General features: G+C 45.4%; 1 pseudogene; it reads right to left on the bottom strand.

The window, feature by feature from the left end:
- Positions 1 to 1282: 1282 nt before the first annotated feature.
- On the bottom strand, positions 1283 to 3949 carry LOC149120446 (proline-rich nuclear receptor coactivator 1-like; annotated as a pseudogene).
- Positions 3950 to 8499: the final 4550 nt, after the last annotated feature.

The following is an 8499-nucleotide window of genomic DNA, read 5'->3' as shown; positions in this document are numbered from 1 at the left end:
TTATTTTAATCTGATAAAGTATCATTTTACTCTTAAAACTGTACATATGAAATAATGAAATGTTCCTCTTACAGAAATAAAAAAATAATCTTATGCTACTGAATAATTTAACTGCATTAGAACATATTTTCAAGAAAAATATCCCATCACAATATTAGTAAACATTAATGGCTCTTACATTGTGTGCTTTTCAGAATACTGATTATTCTTTTATCAGAACTGAGCAGCACCACAGGACTAACTGTAGCACAAGCATTAAATACTAACTTCCAGATACTCAGACTTTGTTGTATGTCCACCACACATGGACTGAGATAGACAGGATGATGAGGTTAAGGTGGTAGGTGACCACAAAGGCACTCACCAGCAGCAGGATGGTCTGGGTGGCCTTTTACTCTGGGAAGGCTGTTGGGCAGAGGAGACTCATGCTGCCCAGGTGCTGGGACCTCCTCTGAAGTCTGCACAAAAGAATCACCATGTGCACACTTGAAAGCAGCATGACTCCTACAAGTAAGACATTCTTGGATGTGGATACTGTCATATTGGAATATAACCTCTTAATCATTTAATATATAATATTAAAGTACAGCTTAATTTCTCTCTATAAGAACAAGCACGCGGCAGCCATTGGAGGGTGAACCAACGGCAAAGGAAGACCTTTCTCTCTGTCTCTCTCTCTCACTGTCCACTCTGCCTGTCAAAAAATAAAAAAAAAAATTTTTAATTATGACCAATTTTGTTGGCATTAAAATTAGAGGCATCTTAAATTTGAATAATGCATATGTACCAAAAACAAGAAATTAAATTTGGTAGAAATAGGGAGAGGAGTTTTTCCAGTAATTATAGATTGGAAGGTAGAAATCAATTTAAATAAAGACAGACTCCATTGTTTACAATGATTGTGCCACAGACTTAATCTTCAGTAGTGCATTGGTAAACTATTCACGTTTAGATTTTCACCTTGAGATCTGACAGCTGCTTCTTGGTAAACTCTCAGTACCTTGGGCAAATAAACTGATCTTCCATGTGCTTTAGCACCCTTAAAATTTTTCCATTATCTATAGAAAATATGTATTATAACATATAATATTATATATGTGCATATATATACACAATGACCTGCCATGTGGGCAGGGCAAAATACATACTTTCATAACAGAACTATAATGTACTTCTCAAGTATGAATAATATATACATAATATATGGTATACAGTATTTACAAAATACAAAATATAATGCAAGCTGTTTATATATAGCTTTTTAAACTCATCTTTTGTACTCTTACACTGCAACAAGGCAGCTTTCCAGATCTGCACCAACTTCCAAGAGTCCAGGGCATTGGGAAAAACTATGTTTTACATATGTATTGAAATCTGAAATCTTCAGTTTGAATTTCAGCAGTGTTTTCAAGTGCACAGCCATCAGCTCCCCATTTTGGTTGGAATTTTCAACAGAGCTTCCCATCCAGTGACTAGGAGGCTCTGGAAGAACAGTAGGAGATGGTGGGTTACTAAATTTCATGCCAGCATAATTCTACTTTTTGGCTCACTTCAGTTAGAAATGCTGATTTCTTCAAATGCATGTTTTTAATATTCTCTGTATTTTTAAAAGGCTTTTTTTCCTGCTTCTGAATTCTATCAGATGAAACAGAGTCCTGCTGTAAGTTACTTTCATTTCTTTTTTTGTAGGAGTGATCTTGGTTACTGGCAACTTAGGTTTGCTTTTCTGTTTATTTTTGGTTGTTCACTCACGTGTATACCATTAACAAGCTGGCAGTGGGAAAGGGTAACTTTCTCTGATTTTCCCATCTTTGATTTTTTTTTTGACAGGCAGAGTGGACAGTGAGAGAGAGAGACAGAGAGAAAGGTCTTCCTTTGCCGTTGGTTCACCCTCCAATGGCTGCCAAGGCCGGCGCGCTGCGGCCGGTGCACTGTGCTGATCCGATGGCAGGAGCCAGGTACTATTCCTGGTCTCCCATGGGGTGCAGGGCCCAAGCACTTGGGCCTTCCTCCACTGCACTCCCTGGGCAGCAGAGAGCTGGCCTGGAAGAGGGGCAACCGGGACAGAATCCGGCACCCCGACAGGGACTAGAACCCAGTGTGCCAGCGCCACAAGGTGGAGGATTAGCCTATTGAGCTGCAGCGCCGGCCCCATCTTTGATTTTAAAACCTCTTTTCTGAGCGGCAGTTGGCCAGGTGCTGTGGGTCACAGTGGCCCAGGGACCAGGTTCAATCTCTCAGTTGGCTTGCTGTCCCAGGAGTCAGGCACAAGACAGTGGCCTGGCCTGGGACCTCCTGTCCCCTGCTCTGTTCTGCCGCCCAGCTGGGCCACCCTCTAGCCTCTGTCGGTGCTGCGATACTGGTGGAAGCGGCCAGACAGCTGACCAGCCAGGCTGACCCATACCTTGTTTCACCACTTCTTCTGCACTGCCTGAAGGGTGCCTCCCCCATCATGGGGTGAAGGTGCCTCCCCCATCGCAGGGCTGCAGTTAGGCAGAGCTACTGGAGCGCGAGGTTTGGGGATCACACAGGAGCTGTCTCTCCCTAGGAAGTGAGGGAGAAAGAGGGTCGGGGACAGCACCCGGGAGTCCGGGATCCAGGGTAAAGGCGGCGGAGCTGTGGTCACCATCAGGAGGGTCCTGGAGTAACCGCTAGCAGAAAAGCCAAGCGGCGCAACCAGGCCACCCGGGATGAAGGGCTCCCGCTGCTGGACAGAGACAAAGGTCAGAGTGCTAGGAAGCAAGTGGCTCAGCAAGAAGAAGAAGAAGAGGGGGAGGAAGTGAAGCCAGTGTGATTCCAGGGCGGCGGTGGTGGCTTCTGCTGCGAAAGCCAGAAAGAAGCGCAGACCATGGGGACGGTGGCAGAGCAGCAACAGTGATTCATGTCTGACCACAAAGGAATAAGATTCTTCTGTTTGGATAATTACACAAAAACATGGCCCGTAACCAACACACTGTGAAATGAACAACAGATCATTGAAGAAATCAGAAGTTAAGTCTAAAACTATCTTGAAACAAACAATAGTGGAGACACAAAATCTCAAATCTTAGGAACACAGCAAAAGCAATAATAACAAATGTATCATAAGAAGCAACTAGATTTTTAAAGGCAAAATTTTCAAATAAACAACCCAAGAAAGCATCTCAAAAATCCTGAAAAGAACAAAACCAAAATTAGTAAAAGAATAGAAATATCCATGATAGAAAAATAACAAATGAAATAGAGTCTAAAAAATACAAATTTCCAGTGAAATGAAGAATTGTTTTCTTGAAAATATCAAGAAACACAACAAACTTGTGGCTGGAATGACCAAGACAAAAAAGGAAGAATGCAGGCTAGTGCGGGTATGGGGTCTCTGGGACTGTGGGCCTGGTGGAGATGAACCCTGCAGCATGGGGTGGGGTCTGGGCCTGCTCGGTGCCAGGCTGCACCCCCGCCTTCCTCACCCACTCTGACACCTTCTCTGAGCCTCATCCAACCCATGAATGGGGCCTGCCAGCGGGAGAGAGAGGACAAGACCCAGGCGAGGGCTCCCCAGCAGGACGGGGAGGAAGCGGCTGGGTATGGGTCCCTTCATTCCTTCATTTGATCATTCGTCCGTCCTTTCCTGGAGCCCCCTGGGGTCAGTCACCAAGGCCATCACAACCCCTGCCTTCACAGGTCAGATGCCAAGTGCTGAGGGGGAGGCCAGGATGGGGGAGGGGGTGGGGGGATGCGACTCCCAGCAGACTGAGGTGGGTATGGAGGAGCTGGGCTGGGAGGGCCGTTCCTGGGGTCTGGTGACCAGGTGAGGGGGCGGCTGTCGAGAGCTGCTAGTTGGGGTGGTGGTGGTGTCTGACACCTGCTTTAGGGAGCTCTTTCTGGATGCTGGAAGTCGAGGTGGAGGCGGGAAGCCATGTGAGTCACAGAGCATGGTGGCTCGTGCTACGGCCAGGTTGGTGGCCAGCATGGCCAGGGTCCAGGGCTGACTCAGTGTAGCTGAGGCTGGGGTGTGTTGAGGAGGGAGCGGCTGCCTCTGCTATGGTCCCCACTCTTTCCAGGCCCTGCCCTGGAGGCGGCGTCCATCACCTGGCCACATGTGGGGCAGGTGCTCGGCTGCCCAGAGGCCTTTGGTCTCAAACCAGGAGGCCAGACAGCTGGCTGGGCATGGCCTCACCCTGGGCCCTGCTGGAGGAAATCAGAGACGAGTGCAGCCCCCACCCCAGCTCCTCTTGGTCAGGGCCCAGGGACAGCAAGGGCAGGGGGCAGGGGAATGAATGCAGCCCTGAGACCTCGGGACTGCTCCCATGGGGCCTGGATGGGGTGAGGGTTTACAGGTCTGGATGGACCCTGAGGAAGCTGTGAAATCAGTGGCCTTGGCAGAGACAGAGGTGGGGAGATGAGGGCCTAGGACATGCCTGGCTGAGCCCAGCCAACCCCTCCTGGAAGGCCCAGGAACTTGGCTACAGCGGGGGAGCAGAGACCTGGCCATCAGGAGACTGAGGAATATTCTTGGCTTCCTCTGGGCCTGTTGCACTGTCTTGTTTTCTGGGAAACAAATGCAGGGTTCCAAGCCCCTTTCCACATACACGGAGGCTGGCACATGTCAGCAGGCCCTCCTCAAGGCCACAGAATCCCCTGTGGCGACCCCAGCCCCTGGGGCCCCCACAGGTACCCTTGACCATGACCTAGGCCTGGCGCTGCCCTGTCTTGTGGCTCCTCCTGCTGCTGGCTCAGGCCTGGTGGGAGGTGGAGGTGGTGGCTGCCACTCCCACGTCCTGGGCTGATGGAGCCCCCGAGTAGCCTCTCAGGAGTTCTTCATGCCCACGGCTGGCCCAAGGATCCTACTCAGGATCCTCTGGGCCTCCTGGTCTGCCACTGTCTCTGCCTTACTTTCCCTGGACTTCTGACCCCTACCCGGCCTTGGGTCTCCCAGCTGGGCTTGAAGCCCCTAGTGACCCCTTAACCCTAGCCCTGCCCTGCCCCCAGCTCAGCTCCAAGCCAGAAGTCCTTCACTCCATGACCATGCCTGCCTCTCCTCTGAAGCGGTCTCTCCTGCCCCGTGGTCCTTGCCCTCCACAGCACAACCTGCCCAGGCCGCTTGGAGCTTCCTTCCAGCCGGGGGCCGCCTCTGTGCCTGCCTGGGGGACAGAGAGCCCAAGTGCTGACGCCACCTCCAGGAACCCCTGGGCCCTCAATGGAGTGGCCAAGCACAGGAGAGCCTGGGGTGAGGGAGGGACAACACAGCACAGCCCGAGACCACCGCCCACTCAGGGCTGACCAGTGGCCAGCTGCTCCTACGGCCACCACAGTGGGAGGGCCTGATCCAGGGTGGCCCTGGAAACCCGGAGCAGGTGAGGCTCCCCTGACCCTCTCCTTGTGACCTGCTCTGCCCTGGAGACCCCAGCTGGGAGTGGGCTGTTGATGCCCAGTCTTCCTAAAGCCTGGGGGTCTCCTGGCCTCCCTGAGTGTTAACAGCTCAGCCCCATGAATGCCTATGGCTCCGGGGGCTTCCGGCTGCCTGCCATCCCCAGAAAGCAGTGACTCTGAGGCCGAGGGGGTGGGGCAGCGGGCCGAGGGCTGAGGGCCAAGTGCGACTGCAGCATGTGATGCCACAGGGTGGCCACGCATGGTTTCTGTCTGGGCCCACAGAACGCCCAGTGCCAGGGCGACCTGTGTGCCCCCGGGACTGCCCCACTGACCAATTCTGGCACAGAGGAGGAAGAGACACAAGGAGTGCTCTTTCTGTTCGGTTTTTCCACAGACCCCCAGACTGTGCTAAAATAAACCCCTTCTCTGAAAATAAAAAGAATGCAAAAAAAATAATATCAGAGATACAAAGGAATCTCGTAAAACTGATACCACAGAAAAACAAAAGATTATTAGGAACTATCATAAATAACTATAAAACACGGAAAACCTAAGATAAATAAATACATTTATTTATATATATTATATATAATATTATATATTATATATACATATATACATATATCATATATATGTGATATATATACATATAATATACATATATCAAAATTGTACCATGAACAAATGGAATACTGGAGTGCACCAATGACTAGTAATAAAATTGAATCAGTAAATGAAATTTCTCAATGAATAAAAACCTAGGACTAGATGGTTTTGCTGCTGAATTCCACTAAAATTTTAGTGAATCGTCTTCTCAAACTTTTCCAAAAAGCAAGAATCCCCCTAAATCCATCTGAAGAGGTAATGTTACCCTAATACCAAAACCAGATAGGGAAACAACCACCAAAAAGAAAACCATAAACCAACGTGTAGAGATCTAAACAAGATGTTAGCACATAGAGTATAACAGCACATTAAATTCTCATCCACCATGATCATGGAAAATTTTTCCAAGTAATGCAAAGATTATTCAACATATTAAATTCAGTAAGTGTAATGCATCACAATAAAAGAATGAAAGATGAAAATCTTTTATAATCATTTCAATGGACGCAGAAAAAGCATCTGATAGTATTCTACCCCATTCATTATCCAAATCTCAAAGAAATTAAGTATGAGAGGATCATAGATCAATATAATAAATGCTAAACAAGTCTTGACATACCACAATAGATATCATGCTAAATTGGAAAACATTGAAGGTATCTTTTTTAACTATCTAGCACAAAAGAAGAATATATACTCTCATTGCTCTTATAAATGTAGTGGAAATCTTAGCCAGAGAAATTAGGAAAAAATAAAAAAAGAGTTAAAAGACTGTATAAGTAGCAAAGAAATAACTCAAAATTTCCCTGTTTGCAGATGGCATGTTTCTGTCTGTAGAAAGACCTAGAAACTCTACAAAGAGACTATAAGACTTGATAAAAAATGTAATAAAGTGGGACTCCAATTTAATCCCATCAAGGTGGCATGTACCAATGCCATCTCACCAGTCCAAGTGATCAATTTCAGTTCACAATTGATCATAATGAAAGGACTAAGAGTCAAAGGGAGCACATAAACACGTCTAGTACCTGCTAATACTAACCGATAGAATAAATAAAGGGGAGTGTGATCCAACATGGGAAGCGAGATACTCAGCAGACTCATAGAATGGCGGATGTCCTAAACAGCACTCTGGCCTAAAGGCATTCCGATCTGGCTGAAAAGCCCATGAGAGTATTTCAGGCATGGAAAGCCAGGACACTCTGGCAAAATAAATAAATAAATAAATAAATAAAAAACAAAACACCTAAATGAAAGATCTCTGTGAGTGAGATCCCAGTGGAAAGAACAGGTCTTCAAAGAAGGAGGTACCTTTCTCTGAAGGGAGGAGAGAACCTCCACTTTGAATATGACCTTGTCTAAACAAGATAAGAGTCGGTGAACTCAAAAGGCTTCCATAGCCTTGGAAACTCATGACTGGTGCATAGGGAGATTACTGATACCATAAACAGGAGTGTCAATTTGTAAAGTCAACAACAGGAGTCACTGTGCACTTACTCCTCATGTAGGATCTCTGTCCTTAATGTACTGTACATTGAGACTTAATGCTATAATGAGTACTCAAACAGTATATTTCGCTTTGTGTTTCTATGGGGGTGCAAACTGTTGAAATCTTTACTTAATGTATACTAAACTGATCTTCTATAAAAAAAAAAGAAGAAATTATCAATTCCCAACTTGACTCTCGCTGGGATTAAACATGACAATAGGTCTGATCTGATTTCATCATCATTTAAAAAATCATCTATTATTTTTCACTTTATGTTTGTGTGGGAGCAAACTGTTGAAATCTTTACTTAATGTATGCTAAACTGATCTTCTGTATATAAAGAGAATCGAAAATGAATCCTCATGTGAATGGAAGGGGAGAGGGAGTGGGAAAGGGGAGGGATGCGGGTGGGAGAGATGTTATGGGGGGGAAGCCATTGTAATCCATAAGCCGTACTTTGGAAATTTATATTCATTAAATAAAAGTTAAAAAAATGTAATAAAGTTACATGACACAAATTCAAGATACAAAAAGTAGTAGCATTTTATATGCCAACAACAAACTTGTTGATAAAGAAATCATAGAAGTAGTATCATCCATAATAGCTGCTATAAAACAAAATGTTTAGTAATCAATTTAACTAAAGTTATGAATAACCTCTATAGGGAAAATTTCAAAATATTGATGAAAAAAATCAAAGAAAAAAGAGATGTCTCTCATGTTCAAGAATTGGAGAGTTTATATTATTAAAAGATTAACACCACCTAGAGTTGACATACACATTCCATCCCATCTCTAGCAAAATAACAATAGACTTCTTTACATAATGAGAAGAAGCATTTCCTAAAATTCATATGTAAACTCACAGGACCCTTAATAGGCAAAGCAATCTTGAGGAAAAAGAAATCCTCTGGCTGCATCCCTAATTTCCTAATACATAACTTCAAAAAATACACACAAACACTTGCATATGTTTCTGCCGAACTATGTTTTTATTACATGTACTCATTATTTAGTAGAGCATTAAGCCTTTGATTATAATACAAATTTAAAAT

Source organism: Oryctolagus cuniculus, chromosome 19, assembly GCF_051225735.1.
Source record: "Oryctolagus cuniculus isolate XC-2025 breed Fujian yellow rabbit chromosome 19, ASM5122573v1, whole genome shotgun sequence".
Taxonomy (NCBI): Eukaryota; Metazoa; Chordata; class Mammalia; order Lagomorpha; family Leporidae; genus Oryctolagus; species Oryctolagus cuniculus.
This window is presented reverse-complemented; position numbering and strand designations above follow the sequence as displayed.